An 11,312-nucleotide genomic window follows, 5' to 3' on the forward strand; every position below is an offset into this window, starting at 1 on the left:
CTGCCCCCCTCTCCTTGTCCTATTCGGACTAGGGGGAGGGGGTGCGGCCCTTGCCCTGGCCGCCTCTCCTCTCTTCCACTAAGGCCCACTATGGCCCATTAACCTCCCGGTACTCCGGTAAAATCCCGATTTCACCCGGAACACTTTCGATATATAAACATAGGCTTCCAATATATCAATCTTCATGTCTCGACCATTTCGAGACTCCTCGTCATGTTCGTGATCACATCCGGGACTCCGAACAACCTTCGGTACATCAAAACATATAAACTCATAATATAACCGTCATCAAAACGGTAAGCGTGCGGACCCTATGGGTTCGAGAACTATGTAGACATGTCCGAGACACGTCTCCGGTCAATAACCAATAGCGGAACCTGGATGCTCATATTGGCTCCCACATATTCTACGAAGATCTTTATCGGTCAGACCGCATAACAACATACATTGTTCCCTTTGTCATCGGTATGTTACTTGCCCGAGATTCGATCGTCGGTATCTCAATACCTAGTTCAATCTCGTTACCGGCAAGTCTCTTTACTCGTTCCGTAATACATCATCCTGCAACTAACTCATTAGTTGCAATGCTTGCAAGGCTTAAGTGATGTGCATTACCGAGAGGGCCCAGAGATACCTCTCCGACAATCGGAGTGACAAATCTTAATCTCGAAATACGCCAACCCAACAAGTACCTTCGGAGACACCTGTAGAGCACCTTTATAATCACCCAGTTATGTTGTGACGTTTGGTAGCACATAAAGTGTTCCTCCGGTAAACGGGAGTTGCATAATCTCATAGTCATAGGAACATGTATAAGTCATGAAGAAAGCAATAGCAACATACTAAACGATCGAGTGCTAAGCTAACGGAATGGGTCAAGTCAATCACATCATTCTCCTAATGATGTGATCTCGTTAATCAAATGACAACCCACCATGTCAATGGCTACGAAACTTAACCATATTTGATCAACGAGCTAGTCAAGTACAGGCATACTAGTGGCACTCTGTTTGTTTATGTATTCACACATGTATTATGTTTCCGGATACAATTCTAGCATGAATAATAAACATTTATCATGATATAAGGAAATAAATAATAACTTTATTATTTTCTCTAGGGCATATTTTCTTCAGTCTTTTGCACGAATCTTGACATGAAAAGGTGAATTTGGTGTGCCACGTAGGACGGGACTGGTGTGTGGGCGTTGGAGAGTTTGCCCACATGCCCGCACCACGTTGTTTGCCAGCTGCGCTGTGTGGGCGAACTAGTTTCTGCCCACACAGCCACCACCTAATTCATGCGCGTGTGGATGGCAACTGCAGTTACGCGAAGACAACTAGATAAACACACATGACAACTGTGATTCTTTGCTAGACGACAACTGCAGTTACGCGTACGTGGCAATCAGATAAACACACATGTCAACTGTGATTAACAATAAATGACAACTATGGTTGGACCACACGTGGCAACTAGGTAAACACTCATGGCAACTACTGTTTGACTATATATGGCAAGTAGTTAATTACACACGGCAACTACGGTTTGATTACACACGGCAACTACTAGAAATTAGACAAGGCAACTATAGTTAACCAAAACAGATAGAGTTCCCATGCTTTTACAACTACACTTGCCATCCCAGATAACTACATCTGCCAACCAGGATGGCAACTAAATTGTCATCCCGCGGGATACCTAACGTAGCTGCGCCAGGACGTGTGGGCATTTTTGTTTAATGCCACACACGCGAGGTGGAGATGAGTAGTACTTGTTGGGCGTGTGGCACGAAGTAGCCGCGTCCACACGTGTGGGCAATTCTAACGTCTGCCCCCCACACAACCCGTGTGGGCTGCCTCCTGCTCACATCACACACGGTGTGTGGACGCATATCGAATATATCACATGTGTGGCAGTTATCGTCGTCCTAGTAAAACATGTGTAGTCTGTTTAACTACTGATGGAGAGTTTCTTCGCCAAAATGTCACAAAAAATGCAATTATTTTTTGATCGATGCAGGACACATTTGATGTATACCCAACAAAAAATATAGCGCGCTACAAGATTTAAAGTCGCCTTTCTCCAGATGCTATACAGGTTATAGTGTGCTATATTTGAAAATAGCGTTTTGCATAAAAATATCAATTATATCACATAATTTAAGATACAAAATGTCAATTATATCACAAAATTATTGTCCAAGAGCAATGCATGCATGCATAAGCAGTTAACCACATCAAAAATAGTCTCCAGTTGTCTACAAGGGCCCAATACATGGCATAAACGCACAAAATATGGTCTGCAGCAAGCTAATTCAGCAAGGTCAACAACAAGCTAATTAGCAACAACAAACTCCACTAATTAACCACACACATGCAGATTGATGGCATCTAAGAGAGCGTGAGAGTGAGTTGGGCTTGGGTCGATAGGCTGCTCTGTTGTTGGGTGCACGCAACAAAACAGTATAACGCTATAATGTTATAGCGTATAGCAAGGTTTAGCGGCACGCTAGAGTGTGATTAGCGCCATAGCGAGAAAATATGCCTAAACGTAGCGTGGCCTTCCCAGATAAGTTATAGCGACGCTATAACACGGAAATAGCACACTATTTTTTTGTTGTTGTGTATACCACACCATAAGATCTAAAATCCAAATTTTGTCTACACTTCTAGAAACGATAAAGAAAACTATGTTGTGAATATCAGCTCAGTTACCATTAAAATTAAATTAAATTTTGAATACGGTACTATTCATGAAAATTTTTATTGTTTATTCTTAGTTGGTGGACTGAGTTTCGGCACCTGTTAGGATGTGCATATGCGTATCGGTGAGTGTCCATGCATGTTTGTACTATGTTTAAAGATTTTTCATTATGGAAAAGGAAAAATATTATCATCTAGTCTCTATGTTTGGATAATGCAAATAATAAAAAATTACTATTGTTGTACATGTTTATTTTGTTGATGGTGTCGGGCTTTTTCTGTAAATAATTTTTGGATTTTGGGTAGTTCAATTATGTCCTGGTGAGGCTAAACAATAAGATTGGTAACAAAGCAAGATCTGTGTCAGTTATCTAGGCGTAGAAACTTACTCCCTTCGTCCCAAAATTCTTGTCTTAAATTTATCTAAATACGGATGTATCAAGTCACATTTTAGTATTAGATACATCCGTATCTAGACAAATCTAAGACAAGAATTTTGAGACGGAGGAAGTACAACATATGCTCATAAGTTGTTACCAGAAAGTAGCTACGCCTGCAGGAACGTTTCTGAAAAGGATAACCTATTGAAAAAACACTGTGACGTTAGTGATGCAGTTTTTGTAGACAAACTGCGGGAGGAGAAAGCCGAACGAGCACAAACCTAGGTGCACAATCACATCCGAACACAGCTTATGAATGTCAAGTATACATGAATTTCATTCGACATGAATATTAAGGAATTTGAAACCTTCCAAGTCGCCCATATTTATGTTTCTTCATGCTTTGATTGACTGCAATTTATGTTTCTTCGTGCTTTGATTAGGTAAAGAGTCAATCAAACAGAAGGATAGCACATCTGAATTCGTTGTGGTGTATAAACTATAAAGCCAAAAAGGCAACCTCTGATTCAAAACAATATTCAAATAGTTGGAATGATGGGTCAACATAGTAAAATTTAGACTGGCAGGCCTAAACATGTGAAGCATGCACAACATCTAAATCAAATAAATGGGTCAAGATAACATCCCGTTTTTGTCGTCACTAGATAACATCGTAATTCATCTAAAAAAAGGTAACTTCATAATTTTGATACATACTATGATCACATTGAACGGCTAGAAATCCGGAGGAAGAAGCCACATGAGATTGTTATTGTCACCACTAGGCACGTAATATCTCACTGACATGATCATATCAATACCACTGAACTTCCGGTCTTCCCCACAGTACAGATGTTGGCCATTGCCACATCTTGTCAACTCTACATCCCTACAGATGGACTTATCGTCGCCTATTAAGTTGACATTATTGTAGTATATGTGGTTTGTTTCTACTCTGCCATGCCTGCCTGCTGGCAGGTACACCATCCTGGAGCAATTGGCGCTCAAGAACAAGGCATGATCATGTAATGTCGTCACTTCTGCCCACCTATAGTAGTTACGTGTGTTTCTAATCTTGACGAGCTCAAACACTTTGAAGAAGAAGCCCTTGTTCTCTTGTGACCACCAGGCTCTTTTGGCCATGAACAACTTGTCGCCGTGCTTGAGGATGTAGCTGATGTCGAATCGCATTCCTTCGCACTTGGGTAGTTGGTTCAAGCGCAATGTGCGGGCCACGTTGATCACCGGATTACCTTGTTTGGTCATATGAATGTCGTGCACGAATAAATCGCTTCCGAGCAGGCCATAGAGCTTCCCACGGCAGAAAGCAATGTCGTCGTAAGAGCTAGTAAAACTTTGCAGCATCCACTGGTTACTATTGTTTCCACATCCAACTCTGCATACCGCGAGCCCGTCCGCGAGGATGGCGGCAAGGATGCAGCGGTCCAGCGTGGGGGCCTCTGAAAAGACCAACTTCTCGATCCATGGCGTGCTGCGTTGCTTGGCGGAGAGTGGCACCTCGACGCCAGAAAAGAGATTGACAATCACTAGCGACTCACCACCGGCAACGGGCGACGCGGTGGCGACCCAGCCCCGTCGTGAAACCCGACCAGCCTCTTGCCGATCGCCGCGGGCGGGAGCGGGACGCCTAGGACTGCGCCGTCCACGGGGCAGAACACGCGCTTCGCCGTGCCGCCTTCACGTGGCGAGATGATCAGCCACGGGATTGTCGGCGCCGGCCGTTGCAAGGACCTAACAACGCGCCACGAGCGGCAGACTGAGGTGAAGCGGACGCGGCCGAGCGGAGAAGCGATCCGGGCGTACACCTCCCCGAGAAGATCACGCGGGAGCTTGGACCACGCAGCGGACGCGATCATGTGCGCCGCCATACTTCTTCTCCTCGATTTTGACTTGGGAGGCGGAGTACGCTAGGTTTTGGCAGGACGGGTGAAACTACCAAGATCGACTAGGAGTCAATTACTTGTGTTTCAGTTGGGGCCACATTACTGACAACAATTAACCACGTCCAGTCGATCCATCGCAGTAATTATTTTTTTTGACATAGTCGATCCATCGCAGTAGAAAAGAACAGCACTACTCCCTCCGTTAACTAATACAGTACGTATAAGAGTATACAGAGGGAGTATATGATTGACACTTTGAGAATCCACGCACTATGCACCTTCCTTGCTGCTTCATGCTCGTTTCTACCACATGTACCTGATGCTCATGCAGCAGAAACTCTAGCAGTGAAACATGGTCTTGCATTTGAGTCTGATGCACTATAAGTGACTAATGCATGCTCGGGACAAGATAGAATCTGGAATGATTGGTTCTGTTCAATTTTGGCTGGGATGATTGGTTCTGTTCAATTCTTGCATTTGTCCGAGGGAAGCCAACGAGGTGGCACATAGCTTAGCTAAATATGCTTTTTTTGATAATAATCTTGCTTGTAATTGGGTCGATGAACCCCCATATGTCGTGGTAGAAAACCTTGCAAATTAAACGATGTAACTATTCTTCCTATGCAATAAAGTCGCCATGATGGCATTTCCTCAACAAAAAAAAGCACTATGATCGTTAAGTTTCCCTGCAGCGGCAAGTGTCCAGCCAGCTACGCAGTGCAGCCCTGGCCAGTGTTCGCATGACCGAAGACTGAATCGTTCCGATATTACTTAGGGGTATCTTCCATGTTATGATGCTACAATGAGAGACTTTGAAGATGATGAATAAATAATGGAGTCTTCACTTCGGAGGATATAGTTGACCAGCTCAAGGACAAGTAAGGTACCGAAATTTCGAGAACCACCACTTTGAAGGCTAGATTTGCGAAAAACACTACAATACATTTTTTTGCAGAAAACACCGTGTCTACGGTAATCTTTTTGCAAAAAAACACTGATCGGCGGATCGAGCTCAGTTAAGTGAGTTTATGACAAATAGGGCCCGCCAGTCATGCTGACGTGGCACCAATTCCTCACACCTTTACTAAAAACGTTTGCTGGACATGGGACCCGCTTGTAAGCCTAACAAGCCTCTCTTTGGGATTCCATCGAACAACTTGCGTGCAGTGCACAGGTCACCGTCGCGAGGGCGCAAGGATCCCGCCGGTGGAGACCTCTGCCTTGGCCGGGGTTGGGACGAGCAGCGGCAGTGCGTAGCAGGCGCGGCGAACAACGAGCAAGCAGCGGGCGCGGCGACGAGCAGCGAGCGTGGCAGTAGCGAGGCGTGGCGCGGTGGTAACGGTGGCCGCGGCGAGCAGCGGCCGCGGTGGCAGCCGCGAGGCGCGGCGGCTGCGGAGTGCAGCGGGCGCGGCAGCAGCGAGGCGTGGAGGCCGCGGCGAGTAGCAGCCGTGGTGGCAGAGAGGCGCAGCGGCAGCGGGCGCGACGAGCAGCGAGGCATGTTATTTATTTCTGTAATGTAATTGCTAGAATTGCTAAACCCCGTGATACAGATAAACCTAGACCTGTGGTAGGCATGCCTGTTTATTTCTGTTAAAATAGGAGATCATTGTTATCATGGCTTGTGTGATATGGGTGCTAGTGCTAGTGCAATACCTATTGACTTATCCAAAGAAATTATGCATGACATTGCACCTGCTGAGTTAGAAGATATTGATGTCACAATTAAACTTGCTAATAGAGATACTATTTCACCAATGAGAATTGTTAGAGATGTTAAAGTCTTGTGTGGGAAAACTAAATATCCTGCCGATTTTCTTGTTCTTGGTTCCCCACAAGATAGTTTTTGTCCCATTATATTTGGTAGACCCTTCTTAATATTGTTAATGCTACCATAGATTGCAAAAGGGATGTTGCTACTGTCGGTTAGATGATATGACTCATGAATTTAATTTTTCTAAATTTAGTAGACAACACCGTGAAGAAGAATTACCTAGTAAGGATGAAATTATTAGTCTTGCTTCTATTGCCGTACCTCCTAGTGATCCTTTAGAACAATATTTGCTAGACCATGAAAATGATATGTTTATGAATGAAAGAAGGGAATTAGATGAAGTATTCTTTAAGCAGGAACCTTTGCTGAAAAAAAATTTACCTGTTGAAATCCTAGGGGATCCTCCTCCACCCAAGGGTGATCCCATGTTTGAGCTTAAACCGTTACCTGATACTCTTAAATATGCTTATCTTGATGAGAAAAAGATATACCCTGATATTATTAGTGCTAACCTTTCAGAACATGAAGAAGAGAGATTATTAAAAACTCTGAAGAAGCACCGTGTTGCTATTGGGTATACTCTTGATGATCTTAAGGGCATTAGTCCCACTCTATGTCAACATAAAATTAATTTAGAAGAAGATGCTAAACCAGTTTGTGATCATCAACGCCGTCTGAACCCTAAAATGAAAGAAGTGGTGAGAAAGGAGATACTAAAGCTCCTTGAGGAAGGTATAATTTATCCCGTTGCTGATAGTCAATGGGTAAGCCCTGTCCATTGTGTCCCTAAGAAGGGAGGTATTACTGTTGTTCCTAATGATAAATATGAATTGATTCTTCAAAGAATTATTACAGGTTATAGGATGGTAATTGATTTCTGCAAATTAAATAAGGCTACTAAAAAAGATCATTACCCCTTACCTTTTATCAATCAAATGCTAGAAAGATTGTCTAAACATACACATTTTATGGTTATTCTGGTTTCTCTCAAATACCTGTGTCAGCCAAAGATCAATCAAAGACTACTTTTACATGCCCTTTTGGTACTTTTGCTTATAGAGTATGCCTTTTGGTTTATGTAATGCACCTGCTACCTTTCAAAGATACATGATGGCTATATTCTCTGACTTTTATGAAAAGATTTGTGAGGTTTTCATGGACGACTTTTCCGTCTATGGATCTTCTTTTGATGATTGCTTGAGCAATCTTGATCGAGTTTTGCAGAGATGTGAAGAAACTAATCTTGTCTTGAATTGGGAAAAGTGCCACTTTATGGTTAATGAAGGTATTGTCTTGGGGCATAAAGTTTCTGAAAGAGGTATTTAAGTTGATAAAGCCAAGGTTGATGCTATTGAAAAGATGCCATGTCCCAAGGACATCAAAGGTATAAGAAGTTTCCTTGGTCATGCCGGTTTTTATAGGAGGTTCATTAAGGACTTCTCAAAAATCTCTCGGCCTCTGACTAATTTATTACAAAAAGATATACCATTTGTCTTTGATGATGATTGTGTAGAAGCATTTGAAATACTAAAGAAAGCATTGATCTCTGCACCTATTGTTTAGCCACCTGATTGGAATTTACCCTTTGAAATTATGTGTGATGCTAGTGATTATGCTGTAGGTGTTGTTCTAGGACAAAGAGTTGATAAGAAACTAAATGTTATTCAATATGCTAGTAAAACTCTAGACAATTCTCAAAGAAATTATGCTACTACTGAAAAAGAATTCTTAGCAGTTGTATTTGCCAATGATAAGTTTAGCCCTTATATTGTTGATTCTAAAGTAACTATTCACACTGATCATGCTGCTATTAAATATCTTATGGAAAAGAAAGATGTTAAACCTAGACTTATTAGATGGGTTCTCTTGCTACAAGAATTTGATTTGCATATTGTTGATAGAAAAGGAGCTGAGAACCCCATTGCACACAACTTGTCTAGGTTAGAAAATGTGCTTGATGACCCACTACCTATTGATGTTAGCTTTCTTGATGAGAAACTAAATGTCATAAATGCTTCTCATACTGCTCCATGGTATACTGATTATGCCAATTACATTGTTGCTAAGTATATACCACCTAGTTTCACATACCAGCAAAAGAAAAAGTTCTTCTATGATTTGAGGCATTACTTTTGGGATGACCCACATCTTTATAAAGAAGGAGTAGATGGTGTTATTAGACGTTGTGTACCTGAGCATGAACAGGAATAGATCCTACGCAAGTGTCACTCCGAAGCTTATGGAGGACACCATGCTGGAGATAGAACTGCACATAAGGTACTGCAATCTGGTTTTTATTGGCCTACTCTCTTCAAGGATCCCCGTAAGTTTGTATTATCTTGTGATGAATGTCAAAGAATTGGTAATATTAGTAGACGTCAAGAAATGCCTATGAATTATTCACTTGTTATTGAACCATTTGATGTTTGGGGCTTTGACTATATGGGACCTTTTCCTTCCTCTAATGTTTATACACATATTTTAGTTGCTATTGATTACGTTACTAAGTGGGTAGAAGCTATTCCAACTAGTAGTGCTGATCATAACACTTCTATTAAAATGCTTAAAGAAGTTATCTTTCCAAGGTTTGGAGTCCCTAGATATTTAATGACTGATGGTGGTTCACATTTTATTCATGGTGCTTTCCGTAAAATGCTTGCTAAATATGATGTTAATCATAGAATTGCATCTCCTTATCACCCTCAGTCTAGTGGTCAAGTAGAATTGAGTAATAGAGAACTCAAATTAATTTTGCAAAAGACTGTTAATAGGTCCAGAAAGAATTGGTCCAAGAAACTTGATGATGCATTATGGTCCTATAGAACTGCATATAAAAGTCCTATGGGTATGTCTCCGTGTAAAATGGTCTATGGAAAAGCATATCACTTACCTCTTGAACTAGAACACAAGGCTTATTGGGCTATTAAAGAACTTAATTATGATTTTAAACTTGCCGGTGAGAAGAGGTTATTTGATATTAGCTCACTTGATGAATGGAGAACCCAAGCCTACGAAAATGCAAGTTGTTTAAAGAAAAAGTTAAAAGGTGGCATGATAAAAGAATACAAAAGCGTGAGTTTAACGTAGGTGATTATGTATTGCTATACAACTCTCGTTTAAGATTCTTTGCAGGAAAACTTCTCTCTAAATGGGAGGGTCCTTACGTCATCGAGGAGGTCTACCGTTCTGGTGCCATAAAAATCGACAACTTTGAAGGCACAAATCCGAAGGTGGTGAACGGTCAAAGAATCAAACACTATATCTCAGGTAATCGCATAAATGTTGAAACCAATGTTATTGAAACCGTAACCCCGGAGGAATACATAAAGGACACTTTCTGGAACGTTTCAGACTGCGAAAAGGAATAGGTATGTGGTACGGTAAGTAAACTGACTCCAAAACAGTTTTTAAGGCAATATTTATCCGTTTTGGAATATTTAGAAAAATAGAAAAATAAGCAGCAGTCCGGAAAGGACACGAGGGCTTCACGAGGGTGGATGGCGCCCCCCAACCCCCTGGGCGCGCCCCCTACCTCGTGGGCACCTCGTGTGCTCCCCGGACTCTGTTTTCTTACAGGATACGTATTTTGGTCGGTAAAAATTCATTATATAAGCTCCTGGGGGTTTTGACTCCCGAATCACGCAAAAATCTCCTGTCTTTGTTTTGAGCTATTTTCTGACAGATTTAGATTATCATGACATCTCCAAGTGCTCCCAGGGACAAGTTCTTCAAGAAGGTCATCAATCCTTACCTCGCGGAGGTGCAGCGACACCCTCAAACCATTGAGATGCGTGATGGGTTGCTGCACATCCGTGATGCTGAGGGACCGAAGGGGAACAGAAGCGTGGAGACGAGGCTCGAAGCAATGGAGCAACAAGTTTTCAAGTGTTAAGGGATGGTGGAGCGTGGACTCAACTCCAACTACATGATGATCGCAGAGTTCACCAACAAACACAAGCTGGATGCCGACAACATCGGGGAGACCATCTTCAAGCTTCAGGAGAAAATCGAGCACCTTCAAGCTCAGATCTATGACCTGCAGAACCAAAACTGTGAGTATGAGTATAGTTTCAAAAGGATGAGTTTGGCTACAGATTTGAGGATCCCGGAGACTCGGTCATCCTTCTATGATGGTGAGCCTATGCCTTGGAAGAAGGAAGACAAGTCTACGCCATCAACAAAATTACCACCGTCTCCACCAACAAAGAAGAATTGAGTATCTGGTATGGGCACTCCACTTGGCAACTGCCAAGCTTGGGGGAGTGCCCCGGTATCGTATCACCATCACTTTTATCTTTACCGTTTTTCTTAGTTCGATCCTTTTGGTAATATCTTGATCTAGTAGAATGAAAGTTCTTAGTATGATCTAGTTGTGAGTTTGGCTTTATTATCCTTCTATGTAATCGAGTCCGTGAGCTATATAATAAAGATTAGTGTTGAATCAAGGGCTTGATTATTTTGCCATGATCCTAAAAGAGAAAGAAATAAAAAGAAACAAAGAGATCATACGAGTCTTATGGAGAGTAATGAGCTCACACAGAAAGAGTATGAT

Source organism: Triticum dicoccoides, chromosome 2A (genome assembly GCF_002162155.2).
Source record: "Triticum dicoccoides isolate Atlit2015 ecotype Zavitan chromosome 2A, WEW_v2.0, whole genome shotgun sequence".
NCBI lineage: Eukaryota > Viridiplantae > Streptophyta > Magnoliopsida > Poales > Poaceae > Triticum > Triticum dicoccoides.